At 50.3% G+C, this 13,414-nt stretch overlaps 1 protein-coding gene across 1 annotated transcript in view; it reads left to right on the forward strand.

Annotated features, from left to right (window-relative positions):
* The window catches only part of LOC136399195 (sialic acid-binding Ig-like lectin 5), an 85,307-nt gene that overhangs the window by 21,481 nt on the left and 50,412 nt on the right, over positions 1-13,414 (forward strand). The gene's annotated exons all lie outside the window — the stretch shown is intronic.

The raw sequence follows: 13,414 nt of genomic DNA on the forward strand, positions 1-13,414 counted from the left end.
CACATCCCCCTGCTCCTCCCTGTTCATCTCCAGGCCCAGAAAAGGACTAAACCTGGGACTTGATCCTCCCATCACCCAGAAATTACCTGGTCGACACCTGAGTTTCTGGTCTCCCAAACTTCCCTGTCAGTGTAGACATCTACACAGTACAGATATGAGCATGGTTCTTTTTATCCATTCAATGGTGCCTACCTTATGATGATTACCACATAACAGGCCAATATTTAATTGTAAACAAGCTTTTTTTTTTTTTTTTTTTTTTTTAAGTATGTGAGGGCCCAGCTATGAGTTAGAGCCCGGAGCATCTGCGCAGTAGTTATGCCAAAGGACAGAACCTGAAAGTGGGAGCGCATGCGCTGTTGCTCCCACAGTTATATAACCTGCTGCCTTAGCTATAGTTTACTTCAGCAGAAGGGGAGTCTCGCATGCGTGAGTTCCACGGCACTGTATAAAACTGGCCTTGGGAAATAAAATACATAGCCTCTTCTGTAACTTTTATCTCTCCTGTCCTTGACTCCTTGTGGATTCTTTTCCCCTGGTGCCACCTCACCCCCCAAGGGACCCCTTGACCCAGACAAGTGGCGCAGGCAGCAAGGTGTTCAAAATGAAGTGACTGGTGCCGGGGAACTTCCCGCCCCCATGGAGACACAGGCCCAGGGGGAGCGGGTGGAATTTTGGCCCCCAAGGTCGTTATGGTATCCAGTAGCAGCATACCTGGCAAACGGGGCATTGCCAGAGGACTGGGGCACAGTCCAGCCCCGGTCGGAGGGGGTCCGCAGAACTTTAGAGCAATTGGACCCAAATGCCCCCGCAGCCCACAGAGAAGGGGCGGGTCAGGTAGCTTGGCTACAGCGCAGGGAGGAGGGCTTAGAGCACCGCCCATGCAACGTCAATCTACACCGCCAAGGTCAGTCCTCCTCATAGGAGCAGGCAAGAATCTGCAGCTGTGAGACGGGAAGGGAAGAGGCACACCGCCCCGAGGCACAAGACTGAAGGTGGGCCCCTGAAAATAAACTAGTGCCAGCTGTGGCATGACTTACAAGCGGTGAGCCAGCTCTAGCTCATTATCTGCCTGACTGTGGGGGCAGGAGCCGAGGAGCCCAGGGCAGGAGGCCTCATGCTGAACTAACCATTTACTGGTCCCCTCACAGTGTCCAGCATGTCCTAGTCTTAGTGGACACAGGACCAGCCTCGACCTTGATTTCTGGCAACCCAGACCTGTTCCAGGGACCCTTGGAGACCATAGAAGACTATAGGGGGCGCCAGATACAGATTCCTAAGACCAGCGTGACTATAGGGATTGGCAGACTGCCTCCTAGGGCATGTGAGGTTTATATATCCCCTATTGAAAAATATATCGTGGGGGCAGATGTGCTCGCGGGACTGGCTGTTAGCACCACCCAGGGAGAATTCTGGCTGTGGGTACAAGTGATGAGGACGCTGGTGAGAGGGCATCCTCACCACACTCCCCTGCTTCTCTCCCACGTGACCCAAGCTGTGTCAGTGAGGCAGTATCGACTGTCACGAGGGGCATGAGGAAATTGGCCGGGCTATTTTAAAGCCAGAGGAATCTGGGATCATACGGCCGCCACACAACCTATACAATTCCTCTGTGTGGCCTGTCTGGGAGTCTGACTGTTCCTGGCATATGACGGTGGAGTACTGAGAGCTGAACAAGGTCACCTGACCTTTGCATGGTACTGTCCCGGACATTACTGAGCTGATGGATTGGCTGTCAGTGGAACTGGGCCGTCATCCACGATGTGGCTGACTTGGCTGATGCTTTCTTTTCTATTGACACGGATGCTGCTAGTCAAGAGCAGTTTGCCCGCACGTGGGAAGGCTGGTAATGAACATTTCAAGTATCGCCACAGGGATATTTGCATCGCCCTACTCTGTGTCATGGCCTGGTGGCCCAAGATTTGGCCACATGGAACCACCCTGAGACGGTGTGACTGTTCCATTATATTGATGACATGATGCTAACCTCTAATTCTCTTGCAGATCTCGATATGGCAGCTCAAGGTCTTTGAGAGGCCCTGACGGGCTAGGTGTAGGCTGTCAACAAGGACAAGGTCCAGGGACCTGGTTACTCTGTCAAGTTCTTAGGAGTTGTTTAGTTGGGTAAGATAAAGATTATGCCTGAGGCAGTGATTGACAAAATTGAAACATGCCCCCGACCAGAGACTATGAAAGAGTTGCAGACCTGTGTAGGTCTGTGAGGGTTCTGGTGAACCTTCATACACCACTTGGCCTTGTTAGCCAAACCATTGTATCAGTTGACCCAGAAGGGTGAGTGCTGGGACTGGATCCCCGAGGCAGAACATGCCTTCAGTGCTGTAAGGTTGGTGGATAATGGGGATGGTCACATGGGGAACCCAGACCCGCGAACTTTGGCTAGGACCGCCTACAACCAAGCGCACCAAAAGAAGCTTCGCAGGCACCCTTTGGAAAAAAGCGACCGTCTGCCAACCAGTGAGATTTCACCACGTCATATTAGCTCGACTTCCCTAGAGGGACCCCTTTAAATATCTCCCATGCGGTTTAATCCTTGCAACTTCCCTGGCCTCCATCTTTCCTCGGGGCCAGAAAACCTTGCCGGGAGGGATGCGCGCTCTGTACTCAATAAAGCCTTTTACTATTCTACACTTCGTGGCTCCAGCCCCTTTCTTCTCAGCGGGAAAAATACCTTACATTTTGGTGCTGAAAACCCGAGAAGAGTTGAAGTCCGCAAAGATCGCTCCTCTCCCCATCCCCTCTGAGAAAGAATCAGGATCTCTGACCTTCCACCCACTTTGGTGCACGGTGCGGTAAGTCCCCTGCCTCTGGCCACCCTTGAGTTCTTTCCTCCAAGACTCCCTGTCCGAAACTGTAGCTACATCAGGGAAGTCTTTTCCGTTCCAAGTGAGTGTGTGCTTGTGGAGACGTCCCAAGCATATCCACTTTACCTTTTCTTTCCATGGCCAAACCTTGAGTTTTAGGATGCTAATACTTAAACCTGACCACTCTGAGGACTGAGGGCTGCTGTGGGGGCACAGGAATTTTTCTCCCTAAAGAAGAAGAAACTGTTCTTCTTCTCTGCTGTGGCCAGGCCACAGAACCCACTGAATTAGCCTCCTGAAGGGACTTTCGGTTTTAACACCCTCACCAATTTAACTATCATCAAAAAAGCTGGGAACTGATTGGAGATCTCTTACATACATGGCTTCTAATTATTCATGCACCCGTCCTGAATCTCTGTGCCACCTGTCCCACCGCACAGGCCTTTTTCTGGCCAGAGAAACCTCACCTAAAACCTCTACTCCTGATCTTTCCTTCTCTGCGGACTCCCAACTGTCTCTCTCTCCTGTCTGACCCCCGGGGGCACCTCTCTCTCAGGACTTTTCTCTGGTCCTTCTGCGGACCTCTTTTGTGTTCAGGTCTCTTCCCTCTGAGAGCCCCCTCCCCTCCCTTTGCAAAAACCTGTTTCTTATTCACCACTACCATCTCTCTTTCTCCTCCCCTGCTGGCCAGGGGCCCTTCCCTTCTTCACTGTGTTCTTAAACCCCTCCTCCATCAGGCCATTCTCAGCCTGGCATTGGCTCTTACACTGGTTTTCAGGACGTCCAACTCCAATTTTCTTGCAGGAAGTTCTGGCCCTGTCCTGCCTTTGGCTCCAGCATTTCCTGCAGGATCTGGGTGCCGGGCTCTGAATGAGCCCTCCTCCTCTTATTCTCAACCCCAAAACCCCTATCTGGAACATGTGAACATGGCATTTAAAGTTTTTAATGGTCCCAATTAGTAGAAACAGGCCAAGGCTGTTTGCCAGGCCTGCATGCAGCAGAATGTAACGCTCTAAACCCCGGCTCTTGTGGCAACCCTGAGGACAGTAGAACAACAGAGGCAAGACACAGGAAGTGCCCGACCCAAATCCAAGCCACAAAGAGAAACCCCACCAGCAGCTTGCTTTAAGTGTGGCAAGCAGGACCATTGGTCCTGGCAGGGCCCCTGCCGGCAGCTGCCCACTGAGCCCTGCCCTGACTGCAAGCAGCCCAGTCACTGGCAGAGCAATTGCCCCTTTGGGCAACAGGCTTTTCCTCAGTGCCTCTACGTGGAGGACAAGCCGCCTGAATGGGAGGCCAATCCAGCCAGGTGAGTGCATCGCTCAAACTCCTAGGACACGGCCTAGACTCAGAGAACCCAGGGTATGCTACAACAAGTGGGTAAGTCCATCTCATTTCTTGTGGACACGGGGGCTACCTTCTCTGTTTTGCCATCACATTCTGGACCTCTATTTCCCTCACAGGTTTCGGTTATGGGAATGGATGGGACCTCTTCCTTTCCCCTTGTATGCCACTCCTGACATGCAGTTTTGCCTCAAGCTTGCCTCCTTACAGGACCACTGGTAGTCGGAACCACTGGACTCCATCCATCTCCAGCTCACCAAAAGGCTGGATCTTACAAATCCCCCTATTACCCTATTACTCCTTTTTTTTTTTTAAATCCTTACAGGACCACATCTGCAAAGTTTCTCAACTCACAGCCACACAGATGTTCCTCCTGACACCCCTCAAAGCCACCACCTTCCGATCTCCCCCTCCCCACGATGCCCCTAATCAGCAGGAAGTAGCCAGATGAATAAACGGTGCCCCTTTTCTATTTAACACAAAAGGTCAGAATGTAAGGTCAGTGGATAATGGGGAATGGTCACGTGAGGAACTCAGACCCTCGAACTTTGGCTAGGACCGCCTACAACCAAGCACACCAAAAGAAGCTTCGCAGAAACCCTTTGGAAAAAAGCGACCGTCTGCCAGTCAGTGAGATTTCACCACGTCATATTAGCTCGACTTCCCTAGAGGGACCCCTTTAAATATCTCCCACGCAGTTTAATCTTTGTGACTTCCTTGGCCTCCATCTTTCCTCGGGGCCAGTGAACCTTGCTGGGCGGGATGCGCGCTCTGTACTCAATAAAGCCTTTTACTATTCCACACTTTGTGGCTCCAGCCTCTTTCTTCCTTCTCGGCGGGGAAAATACCTTACAAATGCCACCAAATGGGCAGTGGCACAAACCCAGACATTACGGGTAGTAGCCCTGCCTTGCCACTCCTGCTGATGGTCCAGGCTGAGGAGACAGGGTTTGGCTGGGGTCTTTGGCAAAAGCAGGGTAATTGGAAGATACCCATTGGCTTTTGGTCCCAGGTGTGGAAAGGAGCCCCTGTCTGGTATTCCCTTATTGAGAAGCAGTTGGCAGTGACGTACCCCGCCTTGCTGGTCTATGAGAGTATCAGAGGGCCACAGCCAGTCCCAGTACAGACCATATATCCGGTTGAAGGCTGGCTCCATTCTTGGGTTACACGTCCTTGAAGTGAGGTAGTGCAGACTCCCATCTTGACCAAGTGGGGTACGTATCTTAAATGACAGGTCCAGTTGTCATCTAACCCCCTGACGCAGGAGCTGCACTCCTTGTTGGAACAGATACAGTTTGTAACAGAAAATGGGGGATAGAACCGGCCCTAGGTGAAGTGCAGGAGAGTCTGTACCAAGAGGAGAAGCCACCCCCACCCTCCTATGGAAACGTGATACATGGATAGCTCCTAAAGAGGGAAGCTGCCAACATGGACAGCTGTTGCCTTGCTGCCTTTTGGTTTGAGACAGGCTCAGGACAATCCACTCAATGGGCCGAGCTATGAGCAGTACGGCTGGTCCTGATGGGAGACACTGGACACCTGCACAGCTGCAGAGACAGCTGGGCTGGGTACCGTGGCCTCATGCTCTAGTTGCCCTGTTAAGCTACCCAGAATTATAAGACCTGTAGAAGCGTGGCTTATAGGAAGGATCCACGATTTACCACTTTCTGGGCATAGAACCTTGTAGAACTGGTAATAATACTGCAGATGCCTTGGCACGGATTCGAGCGACCATGCAAACCCCAGAGCCAGCTGCAATCGCGGCGTGGTGCACAAGAAGCTAGGGCACGTGGGGGCTCGCACAATGGGCCTTGTTGCGCAGTGCTGGGGACTAGCCATGTCCCAGGCAGAGGCCGTGAGGCAATGCCTGTGGTGTGCACAGCAATACCCATGGAGGAGGCGCTGGGCTGCCCCTCCCAGGACAGACACCCAGGGGGGAGGAGCCACTGCAGTCATGGCAAGTGGATTCCATAGGCCCTCTGCCAGTAGACCGGGGAGTCCGGCATGTCTTCCCAGCAGTAGATACTGCCACTGGCTTGGGACATGCCCACCCTGTAGCCAGGGCTGATCAGGAGCACACCACGCAGGCTATAGAGGGCCTTTCAGTGGCCTGCAGCTGCCCACTAGCAGTTACCAGAGACCGAGGATCCCCTTTTCTGGGGCAAGCCACCCAGAGGAGGGCTAAGGACAATGACAGGCACTGGCAGTTGCATGTGCCATACCACGCCCAAGCTGCCGGCATGATGGAGCACTTCAACGGGCTGCTGAAGGAGAAGCTGAAAGCACTGGTGCCCACAGGAAAGCGGTGGAAGTGGCAGCTCCTCATTGAGGGGCGGCTGCTGAATGAGCAGCCTTGCTGAACAGGAAAGAGCCCTCTGGATTGAGTGCTGGAATGGGCGACGTGTCACCTTAAGGTGACCCCTTCTGGATCCACAAACTTGCATATATGGGTACAGGACGAAGCCTAATGCTACTGGTTCCGTCCACGGTGGTCCCGGGACGGGAGGAGAAATGGAACTGGCCATGGAAACTAGAGGCAGAGGGTTCTCCGTGGGTAGTGTTACCGGAACCTGGGGGAGCAGGTCTAGGGAAGGGCTTGACCCTCACACCCTGGCTCACCAAGTGGCCAGTGGAGGTGTGAGAGACTTTGCCTTACAGCTCCCTCCTCCCTTCTGAGAGGCGTGGTTGCCCTAAGACTGCGGCCTGTGCCCTTGCACACAGTGGCTCTTGGTGAGGGCTCCCTCCCCCGTCTGCAGGTGTACAAGTCTGGTATCACTGACCAGAGGTCCTTCAAAACCTGTCACCATGCTCCCACAGGACGAGAGGGTGGCTTGCATTCTTCCTGAGGGACAGGACTTGCCTATGATAGTTTCACTTTCTGCTCTGTTGTATTGTCCACGTTGACTGCCACCAACAGTCTCATGTTGTGGGCCCACACTTCTGCGTGGGTGCATCAGGGACCCCATTGTTAGATTTGCACCAGGCTTCCTGCAGAGATGGTGGGAGGGCTTCCTTGGCATATTGTGCCTGCCTCCCTTCAGAACTGGACTGAGTTGCACGTCTAGAACACCCACCACAAGAGTCTGGAGTGGAACGCATGTCGTCAGACCATTGAAGCACTTTTCTGAAACTCTCGCCACAGTGAACCGCCCTTGCTGGGAAAAGCTGTGTGTAACGGTTGGGGGTGGGTGGCAGGCATTCACGTGGAGCTCTTGCAGGTGGCCCCTTCTGTAGAGAGCAGCGCAACGACAAGGTGCCCGACCGCACTGTGGGCTGACTGCCCACTGACTTGTGTGTCAACCTGACCATGTCTCCCACCATGAATCACTGGCGGGATCAGAGAAAACTTGTAAGTATGAAGCTTATAGATTTTCTGCCAGGAGAGGGGTTGTGGGTCTGTGGCAGGTACGGCTGGCCCTACCAGCCGGCTCGCTGGACTGGATGCTGTACTTGGGGTTGCACATTTATCTATGGCAAGGTGGTGCAGACATAGCACAGAAGCCTCAGAATTGGACCCCGTGTATCGCTGCTGGCATAGGGAGAAGAGGGCTGCCTGGTGGCTTTACCCTCTGGCTCTCTTTGTACCAAAGGGTGGCACTACTAATATAGAATTGCAGATTGAAGCGTTGGCCCAACACATAGCCCAAGCCTTGAATGTCACTCACCACTCCCTGAGTCTCCTCCTTGATGAAGGTCTTCTTACAGAACCACATGGCCTTAGATTTCCTTACTGCAGTGCAGGGCGGCACGTGTGCCCTTGTGTGTGTGAACTGCTGCGTGTATATCCCTGATAATCAGCAGCAGATCCGAGAGGCTTTACAGGACACGGATGCTGCAGTGTCAGCCATCCGGGCCCTGTCAGAGGACCCTCTCTCTCCCTCTGGTGGCAGAGCCTATAAACGACCTAGAGATGGGCCTTGCTTATTGTAGCAAGCATAGCAGGGGGACTAGTGGTAGCCTGTTGTTTCCTCTACTGCCCCGAGGGAGAAGGCCAGGGGCCCCAAACTCTAAGGGGGTAGAGCCTGAGGGCCCAGCTATGAGCTAGAGCCTGGAGCACCTGCGCAGTAGCTGTGCCAAAGGACATGACCTGAAAGTGGCAGCGCATGTGCTGTTGCTCCCACAGTTATATAACCTGCTGCCTTAGCTATAGTTTACCTCAGCGGAAGGGTGTCATGCATGCGTGAATTCCACGGCACTGTATAAAACTGGCCTTGGGAAATAAAGCACGTAGCTGCTTCTGTAACTTTCCCTCCTTTCATGTCGACTCCTCGCACATTCTTTTCCCTCGCCACCGCCTCATCTCCCAAGGAACCCCTTGACCCTGACAGAGTAATATGGCAAAAAAATGATTTTACTATTTAATGTCTGTATTAAGTTTCTTGAGCAAAATTATGAAATTCTGAGCTGACTATGGTTAAGTGAATGGTTCTGGGCCAAACCTGTAGTGAATGTGAGCAGTAAGTTCATTTCTCTCCTCTAGCAAGAAAGGATAAAAACAGAAATCATGTCAAATTTAGCCCCTGAAGAACCACTCAGTTCTCCCCTGCTCCCTGAGGATGAGAATCTCTCAGCTGTCAGAGTAAGAACTCCAGGAGGTACAAGTTTCCTGTGAAGAGAAAGTCTCCTGGCCTGAATAGGCGCTGGTACAGTGGCTAGAGTGTCAGACTGGAACGTGGAGGACTCAGGACCAAAACCCCAAGGTTGCCGGCTTGAGCAGGGGCTCATCCGGCTTAAGCATGGGCTCACCAGCTTGAGTGGGGGGTTGCTGTCTTGAGCGTGGGATCATTGATGTGACCCCATGGTCACTAGCTTGAACCCAAAGTTTGCTGGCTTGAAGCTCAAGGTTGCTGGGTTGAGCAAAGGGTCACTCGCTGTGCTGTAGCCCCCCCCCCCACTCCGGTCAAGGCACATATGAGAAAGCAATCAGTGAACAACTAAGGTGCTGCAGGAAAAAATTGATGCTTCTCATCTTTCTCACTTCCTGTCTGTCTGTCCCTATCTGTTCCTCTCTCTGACTCTCTCTCTGTGTCTGTCAAAAAAAACAAGAGAGAGTGTTTCCTGTGAGATGTATCCCATAACATAAAATGCTGAGGGCACCCTGTCCTGCTGAGGGTGGTCTTGGCTGTGGTTTCCATCCAGGATTTGAATGAGCCAGACCCTTGCTGAGAAGTTCAATGAAAGAATACCCTTTTGGAATAGTCACAGAGATATAAAGTGCAGCATAGAGAATATAGACAATATGGTAATAAGTAGGTATGATACTTGTTGGGTACTAGAAGTTTCAAGGGGTTCACTTGGTAAAATATGTGATTGTATAACAACCTTGCTGTATACCTAAAACTAATACAAAGTCATATGGAATGTGAACAGAAATTGCAAAATAAAATTTAAATTGGAAAAAGGGCATCCTTCAGCCTGTAGGATTGCTGCTTGGTGCCTCAGTGCATTACTCTGTTCAGGAACCCCCAGTCAGGTTCCCACAGGGACAGGGCAGGTGGGGCAGAGGAGTGGAGTAGGCCTGTGCTATGGGAATGATGGGGGGGGGGGGGTAGGGATAAACAGCGCCAAGGTTTACACATCCAAAATTAGGATGAGTAATTTTATGTCATGAATTTCACCATGAAAAATAAATTTCATTAGTATATTTGGAAAAATACATACATAAACACACACACACACACACACACACCCTCTCTGAGACGAATTCTGTGGCCCTTCTTGAGTGTGAAAATGGCAGCGTCTTCCCCCAGCTCAGTAGTGTGGGTGCATGAGGACGGGCCCTGTGCTCTGAGGGGGTCAGCCTGGCCTCTCCTCTGCCCCTGAGCCCCGTCTTCCTGGTACAGGTTGTGGGGAATCTCCTTCCCCGCCCTCTGTCTGTACCTGTGGCTTGTGGTGGCAACTTCCTCTCCTCTGTCCACCCCAGCTGTTGCTCACTGCTGACAGACAGGACGGAGTATGGGCTCAGGGGGGTGGGGCTGTCTTGGGGTCACATCTGCCACCTCCAGCTTGGGAGATGCCTGCAGTGCTGGGCGGTGTGATGTCCAGAAGAGATCAGGATAAGAAAGGGGTTGGGGTTGAATTAATCACTAATGTTGAGTGATTCAATTCATCATGACATTGTAATAAAGCCTCCATAAAAGCCAAAAGGATGAGGTTTGGAGAATTTCTGGGTTGGGGAACACAGGTAGGTGCTGGGAGAGAGGTGACCTCAGAGAGGCCATGGAAGCCCCAGCCCCTTACTCCACACCTGCCCTCTCACCTCTTCCATCTGGCTGTCCCTGAGCCACATTCTTTATAATAGACCAGTGATGTAGGAAGTGACCTGTTCTCTGAGTTCTGTGAGCCGCTCTGGGAAATGAACACATCCAAAGGGGAGGAGGTCTTGGGAACCTCTGAGTTATAGGCGGCTGGTCAGAGCGCAGGGGACACCTGGACTTGAGACGGACATCTGACATGGGGTTGGTGGGGGGCCGGTTAAGAACTGCACCCTAACCTGTGGACTATGATGAGCTTCCCAGGTAGGTCATGTCAGAATTGCATTGAATTGCTTATTTGAGATATGGAAAAATTTCGCCACCTTCACCCCCAATATAATTGGTCTCAGAATACAAAATAATTTACATTCATTTTCTTGTAGTAAGTCTTCAAATCAGGTGTTTTACTGTTATAACCCATCATCCAGCCCCTCACAGCCCACATCCTTACAGCCAGCCTTCAGTGACTGTCTTCCCCCCCGGGGGGGGGGATGGCTCCTACATGGGACAGGACCGCTCTAGGACGGAAGTGTGGGGGTGGAGTTGCTGGGAGTGGGGTAGCCATCCTCACTTTAGTGGACGAGGCCAGTTTTCTCTGAAGCACTGGTACCAGTTTGCATGTCAACAACCACTGCTCACACTCTCCTAACACTGCGTTTTCTCAGACACGTTCATGTTTGTCCACTTGGAGCCAATGTAATAGGACGTTTCTGTGGTTTTAACGGTCATCTTCCCGGTTGCTAATGATGTGGAGCCACTTTTCACGTGTTTACCGGCTGGTTGTTGCTATTTTAATGAGACTCCTGCTCAAGTGAGACCATATATCTTTATTTCTTTTTTGTATATATTTTTGGAAATTCTTTCTGTATTCCGGAGACTGATAAACTCACGCTTGCGTGTGGTGTAAAGTTCTTCTCTCACTTGACGGTTGATAACTGAGTACTACCTGTGGTGTCTTTTATGAAAAGTCCTAGACTTTAATATAATCCAAATTTTCAGTGTTTCTCTTTATACGTATTGCCATTTATGCCTTGTTGGAATCTTTCCCTACCTTAAGTTCATGGAGAGGTCCCGCGGTATTATCTTCTAAGAACTCTGTGGTCTTCTCTCACAAATGGTAGATCTTCAACCCACCTGCACTTGATTTTAGTGCCTCATAGGAGCTGGGGGTGCAGTCTCATTTGACTGCATGTGGACCCCTAGCTGCCCACACATATTGTTGAGAAGTTTTATCTTTGTGTCATTTCTTTGCATCACCTCCTCTATCATGCATGATGTTTCCTGTGGTTTAGGTCCACGGTATTTCTAGGTGTCATATTCTGTTCCAGTGGTCTAGTGGTCTAACCCTGTGTCAACACAACACTATCTTGTATTCTATAACCTTTTTTTTTTTTTTTTTTTTTTTTTTTTTCATTTTTCTGAAGCTGGAAACAGGGAGAGACAGTCAGACAGACTCCCGCATGCGCCCGACCGGGATCCACCCGGCACGCCCACCATGGGGCGACGCTCTGCCCACCAGGGGGCGATGCTCTGCCCATCCTGGGCGTCGCCATGTTGTGACCAGAGCCACTCTAGCGCCTGGGGCAGAGGCCATAGAGCCATCCCCAGCGCCCGGGCCATCTTTGCTCCAATGGAGCCTTGGCTGCAGGAGGGGAAGAGAGAGACAGAGAGGAAAGCGCGGCGGAGGGTTGGAGAAGCAAATGGACGCTTCTCCTGTGTGCCCTGGCCGGGAATCGAACCCGGGTCCTCCGCACGCTAGGCCAACGCTCTACCGCTGAGCCAACCGGCCAGGGCCCTCTATAACCTTTTAATATGTCTTGACATCTTACAGAGCCAGTCCTCATACACTGATCTTCTTCATGGTTGCCTTGACTCTGTTTGGAAATATTTACCTTAATATAAACTTATCCATTGAAGGTACCAACTTTAACAAAAATCCGCTTAGAGATTAGGTGACATAGTGCTTTAGATTTGCAGGATAATTTGGGTGGAATAGACTTTTACAAAATATTTTTTTCATATTTATGAGTATGCATAGATGTCTATTTATTTATATCTTTAATGTTATTCCAAACAGATTTATAATTTCCTCCATTGAGGAAGTGCATATTATATCTGTTGTGTGTATCTCTGAATAGATATATTTTAGCTGTTGAGGAAGTGGAATACTCATTCACTGCTGGTGGGAATGCAAATTAGTACAACCATTAAGGAAGAAATTATGATGGTTCCTCAAAAAATTAAGACTGGCACTATCATATAACCCAGCAATCCCTCTACTGGGTATCTACTTCAAAACTCGAAAACATTGGTACCTAAAGACACATGAAATTCCATGTTCACAGCATTATTCACAGAGGCCAAGACATGGAAACAACCAAAATGTCCATTGATAGAGGGCTAGATAAAAAAGATGTGGTACATATTTACAATGGAATACTACTCAGCCATAAGAAATGATGACATAGCAGACAGCCAACTAAATGGGAGATGATATTTTCAAACAACAGCACAGATAAGGGCCTAATATCCAAAATATACAAAGAACTCATAAAACTCAACAACAAATAAGCAAACAATCCAATAAAAAAATGGGAAGAGGACATGAACAGACACTTCTCCCAGGAAGAAATACAAATGGCCAACAGATATATGAAAAGATGTTCATCTTCATTAGCTATTAGAGAAATGTAAATCAAAACTACAATGAGATACCACCTCACACCTGTTAGATTAGCTATTATCAACAAGACAGGTAATAGCAAGTGTTGGAGAGGCTGTGGAGAAAAGGGAACCCTCATTCACTGTTGGTGGGAATGTAAAGTAGTACAACCATTATGGAGGAAAGTATGGTGGTTCCTCAAAAAAACTGAAAATAGAACTACCTTATGACCCAGCAATCCCTCTACTGGGAATATACCCCCATAACTCAAACACACTGGTACGTAAAGACACATGCAGCCCCATGTTCATTGCAGCATTGTTCACAGTGGC

Source organism: Saccopteryx leptura, chromosome 3, assembly GCF_036850995.1.
Source record: "Saccopteryx leptura isolate mSacLep1 chromosome 3, mSacLep1_pri_phased_curated, whole genome shotgun sequence".
Classification (NCBI taxonomy): domain Eukaryota; kingdom Metazoa; phylum Chordata; class Mammalia; order Chiroptera; family Emballonuridae; genus Saccopteryx; species Saccopteryx leptura.